This window comes from Physcomitrium patens, chromosome 16, assembly GCF_059467195.1.
Source record: "Physcomitrium patens ecotype Gransden chromosome 16, ASM5946719v1, whole genome shotgun sequence".
NCBI classification, from domain to species: domain Eukaryota; kingdom Viridiplantae; phylum Streptophyta; class Bryopsida; order Funariales; family Funariaceae; genus Physcomitrium; species Physcomitrium patens.
The window spans coordinates 8,923,729-8,938,435 of NC_143425.1; positions in this window are offsets into that span (position 1 = coordinate 8,923,729).

Here is a 14,707-nt window from a genome sequence, read left to right on the forward strand (position 1 = left end):
CAATAAGTATCAAAGTATGCTTCTTGAGATCTATTACTTTCATTTGAGCCTTTGTGGTAGTCCTAGTCTAAAAAGGATGTGCAAATTAAGCACTCATCTTTTCACCCTCAAATCTCCCATAAAAAATACAATTAGATATATTTACCTCACTTATATCTAATCCATGCTCCATTTCTTTGGCACTTCTTACTCCTTCTTGAACTTTGCTTCTACCATAGCCTTCAATAATTACCTCTTTATTCTTTTTAAATAACATCTTTTCAAATCTAGATGCATAAAGTTAAGAAAAAATTTGCTCTATCTCTTGATTTTCTTTTTTAATCAAATAGGAATCTAATGCCTTTATAATAACTACTTATGCCATTAATTGCCTCTTTTTCTTGATAATATCAATGATATATTCATAAAAGTCTTTCTTTGCAATGTCAAGTGTCTCTTTCAAGGTGAACTTAGTTTTTGCATCAAAAATCCTCTTCTTTAAAATTTCCTTCAAATTAATAGAGCTTTCAATATTTGATTGAAGCTTATGGAAAAAATTCCTATCTTTAGGCTTATTTATGCCTTTCTTCTCTTTATTTATTGCTCCACTCTCTTCAGCTCTAATTCCACTCCTTAATTGAGATAAAGGTACAACTTGAGCCTCCTTCTCCTCTTTGAATAGACTTCTAAATCCTTTGTAGCATCCTCTTATTGGACAACTTTGTTATATCTTTTTGAAAGGATCTAATCTTCTTTTCTTCTACAATGGCATCTTGATCCTTCAAATCCTTATTGTTGTTTAAGAAGGCTTTGATGTTAATAGCATCAACTTGATCTTTCCAACTTATTGCCATTCTAATGGCTTTTTTTCCTCTAAGCATAGCCTTTCTTGATATCCTTGAGGTGGTATTGTGTTCATAATTTCTACCTCAATGTGATAAGACTTGGCTTCTCTCACATGCAATCCACTTTTTTGCTTTATATAGTCTTCTACAAGCTTTTTCATACTTCTTCTTCCAAAATTGAACTCCAAAGATTGTCCCGTAGTTGTGAGCTTCATTCTACCTTTTTTAAAAAAGACAATTATTTTTTCAAGTTTTCATCATAATTGAAGCAATCTTTTTTGTCATTTTTTGGAATATTATAATACATGTGCTTTTTAAAAAATTCCTTGGATGCATACAAAGATATATCTCTTTGATTCCTCTTCAATTCATTCATCTCTATTTTTAATTCTATCAATTCATCAAGGGTGTCTTAGAAGAAAAACTTATATATTTCTTAGATTGGAATAGATGTCACTGGACTTGATGAAATAATTGGCATCATATGTGATAGAGCTTTATGCTTTAAAGTCCTTTTTCTTACTTTCACCTGATATTGCTTGATCATCAATAATATCGCATCTTCTACTCTTATCCAATTATTAGTTAAATCTCCTTCAATATACTTGTCAATCAATAGCACAAAAAATATATCTTCTAGTGCTTCATCTATTGCTTGCAAGAAGAACTCAATCTTCTTTACATCCAATAAAAATCCATTCAGAGATGAAAGTTGAAAGAATTTTCTTTCAAACTTCCTAAAAAACTCATTGAAGGCCATAGACTTCTCTAATTGTTACTCAATCCATTCTAAAAATGACCTCTTGAAGACTGTATCAAAATCTTCATCATAAAATTTATCTCTCAACGTCCCTTCAAAGTCACTTCAAGCCTTTCAATCATCTCTATACAAATCTTTCACCTTTTTTTTTAATTTCAAGAATGCATGTCAATTCAAAATTAAAAATATAGCAAGACTTAGAGATTTGATGTACTTCTATCTCTCTCACATATGCTTAGAGAAATTTGATGATGTTCCTCCTATTAAACCTTTTATAGTTGTTAATCATACCTTACAATGCCTTGGTCACCTCTTTCTAACTTGTATATATCTTTTGTTTTTCTTCCATGAGCATACTTAAAGCCAAAAAAAAATCATTGGCACTTGCTCTTGTAATACCACTTGCACTAGTCCTTCCAAAATCATCCATCATCTTTAAATATCAAAAATCTCTCACTCTCTTTTCTTAATTCTTAAACTCCTCTTCATGCTTCAAGCTTTCATTCTAGTTCTATAATTCCATTATGCTCTACTTGTATTCTAAATTACCTCAAAATTACTTTTAGTAGAAGCATAAAATTTATGTCAAAAAGATGAACCTTTTAAAGAAAATATAGAGTCATTGATTATAAGTGGATTTTAAGAAGTATAATGTTGTTCAAATGAATTTAAATATAAAAGAATAGCCCAAACCTTCAGTTCAAATTTTAGATTAATTTCTTTCTTGTGCCTAAATGCATCCAATCTCTAATTCTAATTTCAAATATAAACCTCTTCTCACTAAAATATCTATAATTTACTTATTATTAACCTAATTTAGGTAAATTTTAGCTCATTAAATTTAACTCAAGCTAAAAATTTCAAATTTTTAAAGTTAATAAATAAAATTTTGAAAAAAAAAAAAAACCAAATTAAAGAAAAAATTGACTACTTATTGCAATTACAGCCCTTACATCTCCATCCACAAATTATCTTAGACCTCTTTCATGACAGCTCTTCTTCTTGTTTGTAATAGCTTATTAAAAAATTAACAATAAAAACTAGATTTCTTCAAAATTTCAAAAAAAAAAAATAAATAAATAAAAAAATAATAACTTGCATAGAATATCCAAATTAGTCTTGAATCTTACCATCAAAAAATTCTAAGGACCTCCTCTTATAAATTTGCATAGCTCTTCCTTATCACAACTTTTTTTTTATCTATTAAGGCTTATTAAAAATCTAACAACAAGATCTAGCTTCTTTCAAAATAAAAGAAATAAAATAAATAACATAAAAAACTCCAAACTAGTCTTGAATCACACTGCTTGAAAACTCTAGTAATTCCCCTTCCTACATACTCCTATCTAAAAAATTCCACTTGATGCCAAAATCCCTATTGTAATCTTCTCACAATATCCACCTTGAACTACTATAGAATTAAGTATTTATCCTAAAAGATAATACCTTCAAAGCTTGAATAATCTATTCAAGGCAACAATCTCAAATTCTAAATTCTACTCAAATTTGTAAATATATTAGTATTATATTCTTCTTCTTTTATAAGTAAAATTAATTATCTTTCAAATATCTTTGATGTACTTAAATTAAATACATCACAATATTTTTTACTTTTATAATTATTGAAATACCACATGATAGTAATTTTTTTAATTATATTAAAAAGATCTAGATTAAAAGATATTAATACTACTCATGATTGAAGCAAGAATTACTTAACTTTAAGTAAAGAATATAGATGTGTAGTAATTCTAATAAATATTTGCATTTCACATGACAAAATATGAAATATAAGACATCTAATTTCATAGATCTATAGATTGTCAATAAACTAAGAAATATTTTTCTTACATATTCACAAAAATCTAAAATGATTAGTAAAAATCTAATTAGCAACATTATTGATCTAAACTAAAGAATGTTTAGACATTTTGTTATATTTTTTAAAAGAAATCTTGGCCATAAGACACACTCATTATGGAATGGTCATATAATATCACTAAATATATCCAATTGGTTAATTTAGGAGTTATAAAAGAATCAAAGAATATCAAAATCAATATTGATATATCCTACAAATTGAAAACAATAGTAATCTTCTTATTCAAAGAATTCAAAGATATTTTTGTTTAATTACATGAAGACCTAAAAAACATACTTATAACAATCACTAAATACATCATTAATTTGTTATCAAACATGACTCTGATTCAATAACAATATTATTATATAAATATCAATTATGCAACTATAATATGCAATGAATTAAACAAATTTTTGAAAGCCAAATCCATATTTCCTATCAATTTGGCATTGTGGCTATCATTAATGGTAATTATTCTTAAGAAAAATAAAAAATTATATATTTGTATCAACTTTAGAAAACTCAATGTTGTAATACAAAAAGACCATTATCTACTCTTTTATATAGAAGAGATAATTGATGAGATTGCAAGACATGAAATGTATTTTTTTAAAGATTTTTTTAAAGATATTATCAAGTGATAATGACAAAAATTGATGTTATATAATGTATGTTCTTGCTTGAGAATGCACTAAGCGCTTAGCTATGGGAGGTAAGTAAGAATGTAAGAACACTCCTACCAAATCTAATAGAGTCTTAAATAACCTTAAATAGACCTGAATAATCTTGATTGAACTTTAACCAATCCAAAATAAACTTAAAAGAAGTTATAAAAGATACACAAAAAAGTCTCGAACTCATTTCAAAGAAAAATAGTAAAAAAATCTTAAGAAATATAAAAATTAATTTTAAAATAATGATAATAATAATCTTTTTAAAATATTAAAAATAGAAATATTTAAAGAAATAATTAAGAATCTTTTAAAAATATTATAAATAAAAACTTTAATATAATCCTAATTAAAACTCTAATTGAAATTTAACCAAACCTTATACCAATCTCTAATTAAAATCCTAACTGAACTTTAATCAAATCTTATATCAAATTCCAATGAAATCCTAATAAAATCCTAAATCCTAGATAAATTTTAAAAAAATCCTAATCAATTTCTAGTCAAGTTCTAAACCAAATTCTAAGAAAATCCTAATCCTAAACAAATCCTAAACCAAATCCTAAGCCCTAACCAAATTATAGACAAACCTTAAACCAAATCCTATAGCAAGTTAAAACTTCAACAACTAATGATCAAATTGTTGATATCAATTCAAAATTTTTTCATTCCTTAATATCTTAGTTAGAAATAATTACAAGAAAGTTGAAATCAATCACACATATCAATTAAGAGAAATAAAAGATAATCCAATTGGATGTTAGGCGCCTTCTTACTCCAATCTAAATTTTGAACTTTTAGTGCCAATATTTCCTTCTTAAATCATTAAATTTTTTTCAAATTTTATGTAAAATTTTAGAAATCAAGTCTGATATCTATGAAAAAAAATTACTTCAATCCAATTGATAGATTGCTAATGATCTTAGAAATATTGACTAATACTCAAACTCCAATTTCTTAGACCTTAATCCACAAAAACCTTCACACACTTTGATCTAATTTTACAATTGACTTCAAAATTTTCACACATTAACAAATAGCTCATCAATACTTTTTCCAAAATTAACTTACACAAATACTACATAATTAAAGAAACCCTCAAATTTATAAATATATTTTTATTTTTCAAAATCTAAACCAACTTAGAACATTACTAACTTTGAAAATCCTTCAAAAATTTAATATTGACTCAATTGATATAAAACTAATATCCAAAAATCTCTTCTCAAGTCTTCTCTCAAATTCCACTCTTTGATCTATCAAAAAACTCTAAAATCATTGTAGACATGTAGTTTTATGCCTCAATATTTGATTATTATCTATGTTGACCACGAGTCCTCTCTGGATATCAATTCTTAGCTTTTTGAAGTAAATTTTATTAGAATCTACTCTCAACTTCTTCTTACATATGCTTATATTATTTTTTATCTCATTGAGTTTGATTTGGCTCATTTATGCCTCTACAAAGTAATCAAAAGTTCCTTCTACAAAAAAACAGCATTAAGACTAAATCTTTTACTATCTTTCTATCATTTATTTTTATTTTTCTACTACATCTTTCTACTATGATCTTTTAAAATAACATCCATGTTTTTATTTTTCACTATATAGTCATTGTCGAGTTATAACACAACTATATGGTGAAAGTTGATAATATGGATCTTATTATAGAAGAGCCAAGTTAAAAGATAAAGTAGAAAAATATAGATAAAAAATAAGAAGGTAGTAAAACTTTTAATAGTAGTGCTGCCTTTTTAAAAAAATGACTTCTATTTAACTTGTAGGACCATAAATAAGGAAAAATAAGATAAATTAGAAAAATAAATAATATAAATATCTTTAGAAAGTAATTAAGAATAAATTCTAGTAAAAATTACCTAGAAAAACTAGATATTGATACCTGGAGAGGGTTGGTTGTGAACCAAGGTCGAAATCAGACCCTGAGACACAAAACCAAGCTTCGACAATGATTTTTGGATTCTTTTGCAGATTAGAGAAAGGAATTTGATATCAGACTAGATAAGGTTTCTATGAATATTTTTTTTGTATGATTTATATTTGTAATGACTTTGTAAGAGCTTTACAAAGTCAAGTTTGTTTTGAAATGACTTAGGTTCTGTGAAATAAAATAGAATTGACATTTTGGGTGATTTCAGGAGTTTTGTAACAGATCTATAAATAAAATTTTGTAGATTAAGGGTTATAGTTGTACTTAATATGTATTGTGAATTGTAGCTTGATCTAATGATTGAATTAAGAATTATTGAGGTTTAAGCAGGTCAAGTTTATAGAAAGTAGAATTTTAGGTCTAGTAAGAATTTTTAAGATTTTTTGCAATCTACTAGTTGGATTGGAGTGAAATTTATGAATGAAGTAAGTAGACTTCTTTTTTCTATATATATGAGAATTTTAAGATCAATCGAATGGTGAAAAGGAGAGATATTGGCTCTAGGAGATTGGCATCAATGTCGGAGAAGGAAGTTGGCTAATACTTGAGCACGTTTTTGAGGTTGTCGTTTATTTGGTAATTTTGATCCTTCTCAAAAAAAATATTTGTTGTCAACTTAATTGTTAAGAAGTGTGAAAATTTTGAGTTAAGATCAACAGTTCATTGATTAGTTATTGAGGTTTAAATCTGTTGTAGGAATTATTAAGATTTGATTTAAGGTTTAAGATTTGGTTAGGGTTTGATTTAGAGTTTAAGATTTGATTAGGATTTTGATTTAAGATTTAGGATTTAGTTAGGATTTTGATTTAGGATTTAGGATTTATTTAGGATTTTGATTTAGGATTTAGAATTTAGGATTTAGGATTTAATTAGGATTTTGATTTAAGATTTAGGATTTGATTAGGATTTGATTTAGAATTAGGATTTGATTTAAGATTAGGATTTGATTAGGAATTGATTTAGAATTTAAGATTTACTTAGGATTTGATTTAGGATTTAGGATTCTATTTGGATTTATTTAGGATTTAAGATTTGATTGAAGTCCAATAGGATTTTAACTAAGGTTAAATTTAGAATGAATTGAGATGTATATGAGATTTATTTGTAAATATTCTAATATTTCTTTAAGATTTTTTATTTTTTCTTTGTAATTCCTTTGAAGTTTCTTTGAATTTGATTAAAGCTTATTTAGAATTGTTATGGTCTAATTAGAGTTTAGTTAGTATTCTATTAGAATTAGGATTTCATTTTTGTAATTTCTATTCTACCTTCGACAGTCAGGTGCCCAGAGCATTCTCAAGTAAGAATTCACATATTATTAAATCCTATTATCACACAATATCAATAATAATAATATAATATTTATAACAAACTCAAGACCTTTCTAGCTCAAAAGAATGCCCTTTAGAGTAAAAAATGTACCAATGATCTTCCAATGAGTAATAATTGATATTTTATTATTTTTTAAAGAATATTCTTTTTATCTTTTTTAATAATAGAAAAATATACATTAATTTTTTTAATTAAATCCACCACTTTTAAAGCATTTTTTAAGCATATTGTATCCATGATGTCAACTTCAATGTAGATAAATATATGTTCTTATTTTTTTATTGGAATAAAACAAGGTTATATTATTTGTGAATAAGAAAAAATATTCAATCCTCTCAAAATCAAAGACATCCTCAATATACAACCATTGCAAGATAAAATAAGGATAAAAAGTTTTTTTTAGCATGACTTAATTTAATTGCATCTATATCAAATATTTTTTACGTGTCACTGCATCTATTTGTACTCTAAATTTTACTAATTATCAATACCCAATTCACAAGATTGAAGACATATAATAAGTTTTTGAAGCCATAAAATAAATCATGTATTAATGCATCAATATTTTTAGCTTCAAATTGATCTTTAAGGTTTTGAGTTCATACAAATATATCCAATGTTATGGCCAAAGTCATACTTATATCATAAATAAATATATTTATTAAAATAAGAAGTATTAAATAGAAGGTAATTATAAGTAGTTTTGATATTATCTTATAGAAAAACTTCTTTAAAGCTTTATAGATGTATATATGACTTTAGATGTATTTGTAATTGATTGATAGATTAGAAAGTTAGCCAACAAGTTAGCCCTTTTGTCATACATGTTAGTAGCTTGTAGAACAAGCTAATTATATAAAATATATATAAAAAAAACTTATCTTGTAAGTTAGATATATGTCTTATAAGTTAGACATGTGTTGAACGTGTTATAAAATGTCACTACATAGCTCCTAGTTAGATAGTATATATGGAGGCAAGAGTGAAGCCTTTTTCACTCTTGTCAATGCCTTTCTAGTCCTAAATCTTGTTTTAAGACTTTTTAATCTTTTTTGTCTTTAGCAATAGCCATTCTAATTTTATATTATACCATCTTTGAATGATTTTTTAGTCTTTTGAATGACACAAGAGTGTTTTAATCTTTTAGCTATTTGAGATTTATATCCTTAATAATTTGTCTAAAATTCTATTATTAAAGTTAATTTATCAATAGTCTACGAAAGTTAATTATTAAATCATGGAAAATGAAAGTATTCAACTATTGAGTAAAAAATATTTCTTATAATATTTTTAATTAATTTTTTTTGCTATTATTTATTAAAAAACACGTTTTGATTTATTGTAGATCATTATAATGTGTCGTATCTATTGAATCAAATATTAATCATTGGCCACGTTTCATAGTAGATCATGATTCTTTTGAAATGTGATTTCAAAATAATCTATATTTTAGGCAAAGTTCATGTAATTGATGACTATTTATCCAAAAATAAAATCACTATTGAATTGACAAGGATTAATTATACCTTCAATAATCTATATATTTAGATAATCAATATTCAACTTATAACATTTAATAATAATTATATTTGTTTAAAGCATATAATTTGTTAACAAAGTTATTGACAATTTCATATTGGAGCACATTATTAAATATTATACCTTTAGTGTATATTATCCAAAAGATAATAAATTAAAAAAATCCATGAACAAGACATTATTGATGATGTTCAAAAAATCCTTCATTACAAATCATGTCAATTAAAATGTACATTTATTAGTAGTCTTATATACCTATGAAGTTGCACATAAAGATATTATAAAAATCAATCTCTTTGAATTAGTATATGGCACATATTTATTACTTCCTATTGAGTATATTACTCCAATATTTTAGTCACTTACTCCATAAGAGTATGTTTCATACAAAATATTAATAGTTTGATTGGCACATATCCATCATATTGATAAATTATAAAATATGGCACAACAAAATATCACTAGTAGCCAAATAAAAGTGATTGAATATTATTAATCCAAAAAACTAGAATGTGCTTTTAAAAAAAAAAAAAAAAAAAAAAAAATGTTGTCTTTGAAATCCCAAAATTTGCATAAGAAAATTTGATTTCATAAGCCATGGCTATTATTTCTTTAAGTTAGTATTACCTAATAACATAATTCTTTTCATTATTCAAGTTGATTATAATTTATACACAACTATTATTAATATGATCAAATTAAAGTAAGATTATTTAAATAAATCATGTACTATTTTTATGCTAGTGCTATTATAATAAATATTTGAAAATATGGATAATTCACAAGATATAAAGAATCAAGATTTTGATTCTTAAATAAAAGACGTCATTGTATTATGTGACATTTGGCTTAAGAAAGTACCAGGCACTTAACTGTAGAAGATAAAAGGAAACTAATAGATTTTTAAAAAAATTACAATTAAAGATTAGCAAATATAATCAAACATCAATCAATTTCAATCAAAATTTCAAAGGAATTATGTAAGAAATACAAAATATTCCTAGAGACCCTTTAAAGAATCATAAAGAAATATTATAGAAATTCAAAAATATACAAAAATAAAAAACTTAATAAAATATTAAAATAGAAACCTTAATTAAATTCTAATCAAAACTTAATCAAATTCTAGTCAAATCCTAGTCAAATCCTAACTAAATCCTAAATAAATCCTAATCAAATTCTAAAAAATCCTAATCAAAATCATAATCAAATTCTAAACAAATCTTAACCAAATTCTAATCAAATTCTAAATAAATCCTAATCAAATTATAAATAAATCCTAATCAAATTTTAATCAAATCCTAAACAAACTTTTAATCAAATCCTAGTCAAATCATAAATAAATCCTAACCAAATTCTAAATAAATCTTAAACAAATCCTAAACAAATCCTAACCAAATCCTAAATAAATCTTAAAAAAATTCTAAACAAATCCTAATCAAATCCTAAATAAATCCTAAATAAATCCTAGTCAAACTCTAAACAAATCCTAACCAAATCCTAAACAAATCCTAACCAAACCTTTAAAAAATCCTAAACAAATCCTAAAAAAATCCTAACCAAATCTTAAAAAAATTCTAAAAAATTCTAACCAAAACCTAACCAAATCTTAACCAAATTCTAAAAAAACCTTAACCAAACTCTAAATAAACTCCAACCAAATCCTAAAAAAATCCTAAATAAATTTTAACCAAATCCTAAACAAATCCTAACTAAATCTTAGTCAAATCCTAATAAATTCCTAAACATATCCTAACCAAATCCTAAAGAATCTCAATTAATTCCTACAACAGATTTAAATCTTAATAATTAATGAATAAACTATTGATTTTAAATCAAAATTTATAAACTTCTTAATAATTAAGTTGACAACAAGCACAAAAAATTTGAAGAAGATCAAATCCACCAAAAACAAGACCAATCCTAATAATTGCTCAAATGTTGGCTGGCCTTCTTTTCCAATCTAAATGTTGAATTTTTAACAATAATATCTCCTTATCCAACCATTCAATTGATCTCAAATTTCTTGCATATGTAGGAAAATAAGTCTACTATCCGCATACATAATTTTTACTCCAATCCAACTGAAAGATTGCAAGAAATCTTAGAAATCCTCACTTGACCTAAAACTCTACTTTCCAAGATCTTAATCCACTTAAACCTTAGTAACCCTTGATCCAATCCTTCAATCAAGCTCAAAATCAGAGCATATATTAAACACATATAGATCCACAAATCCTCAAATTTTCACTTATGGATCTATTGCCAATCTTATAAAATTCTCCAAAAGGTATTTCTCTTTTTATTTCACAAATCTACAGTCACCCAAAATAAATCCTAACTTTGCAAAGCTCTTACAAAGTCAATACAAATTTAAATCACCCCAAAAATATGCTCAAAGAAATCTCATCAAGTCAATTTTTAGATTTTCTTCTTTGATCTCCAAAAAAATCCTAGAATCATCATTGGAGCTCAGTTTTGTGCCTTGGGGTCTGATTTCGACCTTGGTTCATAACGAGCCCCTCTCCGAGTATCAATATCTAGTTTTTCTAGATAATTTTTGCTAGAAACTACTCTTATCTTCTTTCTAAGGATGCCTATATTGTTTATTTTTCTAATCTACTTTATTTTCTTCTATTTGTGGTCCTACAAAGTAAGTAAAAGCCTATTTTATAAAAATTCAATATTAACATCTTTATTTTTTCTACTCTTTGACTATTATCTATTTTTCTTAGATATGTTGTTACAATATATTTGAAGTAAGATCTTCAAAAATATGATATTTTCTTCACCCTTTCATCTATTAGTCATTTTACATCACAACAATGTAGTCAATATTTACCCTGTTTAAATTACATTTGCCACCTCTTACTTAATTCAAGTCAATATTTTTGCACTTACATACCTAAAAGTCACATCTATATGTCTAGCAATGCATCCATCTATAATTAAATTTGGATGTTGTGAGTGTAAAATTCACTGCTCTATCCAAATTACTAGATGGCCTCAATTAAGAGTTGCTTGTAATGGATAGTGTGAAGTAGAAGATGCAATGAATAAGAACAAGTGAAAAAACAACACAAACAAATGAAAAGAATGTATGAAAGCAAATACACACTCCAAACCTTAGTCACAATCTGTTCACGGAATTTTACCTAATAAAAAATAAAAAAATAGAATAAAAAGTATATTTTTAAGAATTTATTTTTTTAAGCTTTCCAATGATGTAAAAAATATATAAATCTAAGTTACTATGAATAAGTTATGAAGGTTTAAAAATAACAAGTAAATAAATAAAAGTTAAGTAAAAATGTTTTATCTCAAGGATATCTTACTTATAGGTCAAGGGTTCGGGCCTCACTAAGGCTCACACATAGTGTATATTGGATGTCTAAAGAGGCCTTGAGGCCTTTGTCTTATCTTCCTACCTATACCCAAGGTGTTACAATCCATATGGGACTTGTGCACCTTCCTTCCCACAAGGACTAGACTAGATGCTGGTCCTCCTATTTTCTACTAGTAAAACTCGTTTTTTTGTATTTTTGACTTCACCATGGTGTTTAAAAACATCCTAATAGCTTAGGAATTTCAGGTGGCCTTCAAATCTTACTCTCTTTCTTCATAATAGCTTCCAAAGTAATAAAACTCATTTTTATCAAGATCTTAAACATTGCTCTAAAAATTCCTAAAAACTTATAAATAAATTATAAATAAAATTTTAAAAATCATATAATATTTCTATAATACCAATATCCATATAAAGCTATATTTTCCTACCTTCATGATTTTTGATAATAATAAACATCAATTTAAATCCATTATAAAACTTATTTTTTATATCAATAACTAAAATGACATGAGGTTCTTTCTCATGCTTCTTCTAACTACTAACTACTAATTATTTTTTATAATCAAGATCCTATAAAATCTCTTTAAGTGTTTACTAATTCACTTCTATTTCTCAATTATACCATTGATATATTGTTGTATTATGTAAAGTTTGCTTCAAAATGCACTAGACACTTAATTGTGGAAGAAAAAATAGAACTTATAATAAAATGATCCTAACAATTTTAAAAGAATCTTAAACAAAGTCCAATTAAATTATAACAATGCTAGTCTATCTATAATTAAATTTTAAAAAAGCATCAAAAACTCACAATAAAAATATAAAAAAATCATAAATTAATCTTAATAAACTATATATTATAAAAAAAACTTAAATAAATATTAAAAAAATATTTTTAAAATATCAAAAATAAAAAATATCATTGAATCCTAATCAAATTTTAATATAAATTCTAACAAATTACAATAAAATTCTAAACCAATCCTAATTAAATCTTAAATCAAATTTTAATAAAATTCTCATGAAATCCTATCCAAATCCTAATCAAATACTAATCCTAAATCCTAATTAAATCTTAAACAAATCTTAGACTGTGAACTAATCCTAATCAATCTTTTATCAAATTCTAAATCTTAAAAAAAAAAAAAAAAAAAAAAAAAAAATCCTATAGTAAATTGGAAATTAAATAACTGATAATTGAACAATTTATTTTTATTCAAAATTTGTAAAATTTGTAAAACTTAAGTTCACTACAAGCACAAAAAAAAATTTGAGAAAATCAAACATACCTAATAGACAATAATTCCTAAACTTCGCTTGGGTGTCAGTTGGCCTCTTTCTCTAACTTTAATGTTGATATTTCTAAGCTACGATTTTTTATTTTTATCATTTAATTCATCTCAATTTTTTCATAATTGTTGGAAATCAAGCTACCTTTGAACAAAATTATATTTTAATCCAATTAATAGATTGATAGATATCTTGAAATCTTCATTAGTCCTTTAAACTCTAATTTTCTGAGACCATAATCCACAAAAACTCTCATATTCTTCAATCTAACTACTCAATTGACTTCAAATTTTTCACTCACATTTACAATAAGCACAAAAAAAAACCAGCAAATTTTTATCCATAAATAAGCTACAAAACTCACAAAATTCTCAAATTTATAAACTTATTTTTATTTCTCATAATCTTAACCTACTGAATATATTATTAACTTTGAAAACTTCTCAAAATCTTAATATTAATCCAAATAACATGATTTTTTTTCTTTTTTTTCTTTTTTTGAAGTTTACTTTCAAATTTTGCTTCTTAATGTACAAAGAACCTCAAAAATGATGTAGGAGCTTGGTTTTGTGCCTCAAGGTTTGATTTTGATCCTAGCTGGCAATCAATCCTTTCCTAATATCAATTCTTGTTTTCTTGAGGTAATTTCTACTAAAATCAACTCCTAAATTCTTCTATTATATGCTTATATCTTTTTTTAATCTATTTTTTTATTTTTGGCCAAAAAATAAATAGAATCTATTTTTTTATTTTTGGCCATAAAAATAAATAGAATCTATTTTTATAATAAATAATTCTTATATTATAAGATTTTATTACTTACCTATTTTTTATCTAAATATTTCTAATATATCTTTTTAATTAGGCTCTTCTATAATAAAATATATTTTTCTTATTTCACCTAATAGCTGTGTTACTATATGATAACAATTTATTTTTTTACTATTCAATTCATTAATGATGCAATTGAATTAAAGTCTTTTCATACTTCTTTTTCTATTTTTTTTTTTTTTTTGTGACAAGTAATTTAGCAAAGATAGTATATCAATCACCAAGCCAATGCTGCAATTCTATATTCATAAGTCATTGATTCAATAAAAGTTGCACTCTAATACTACTTAGATAAAGAA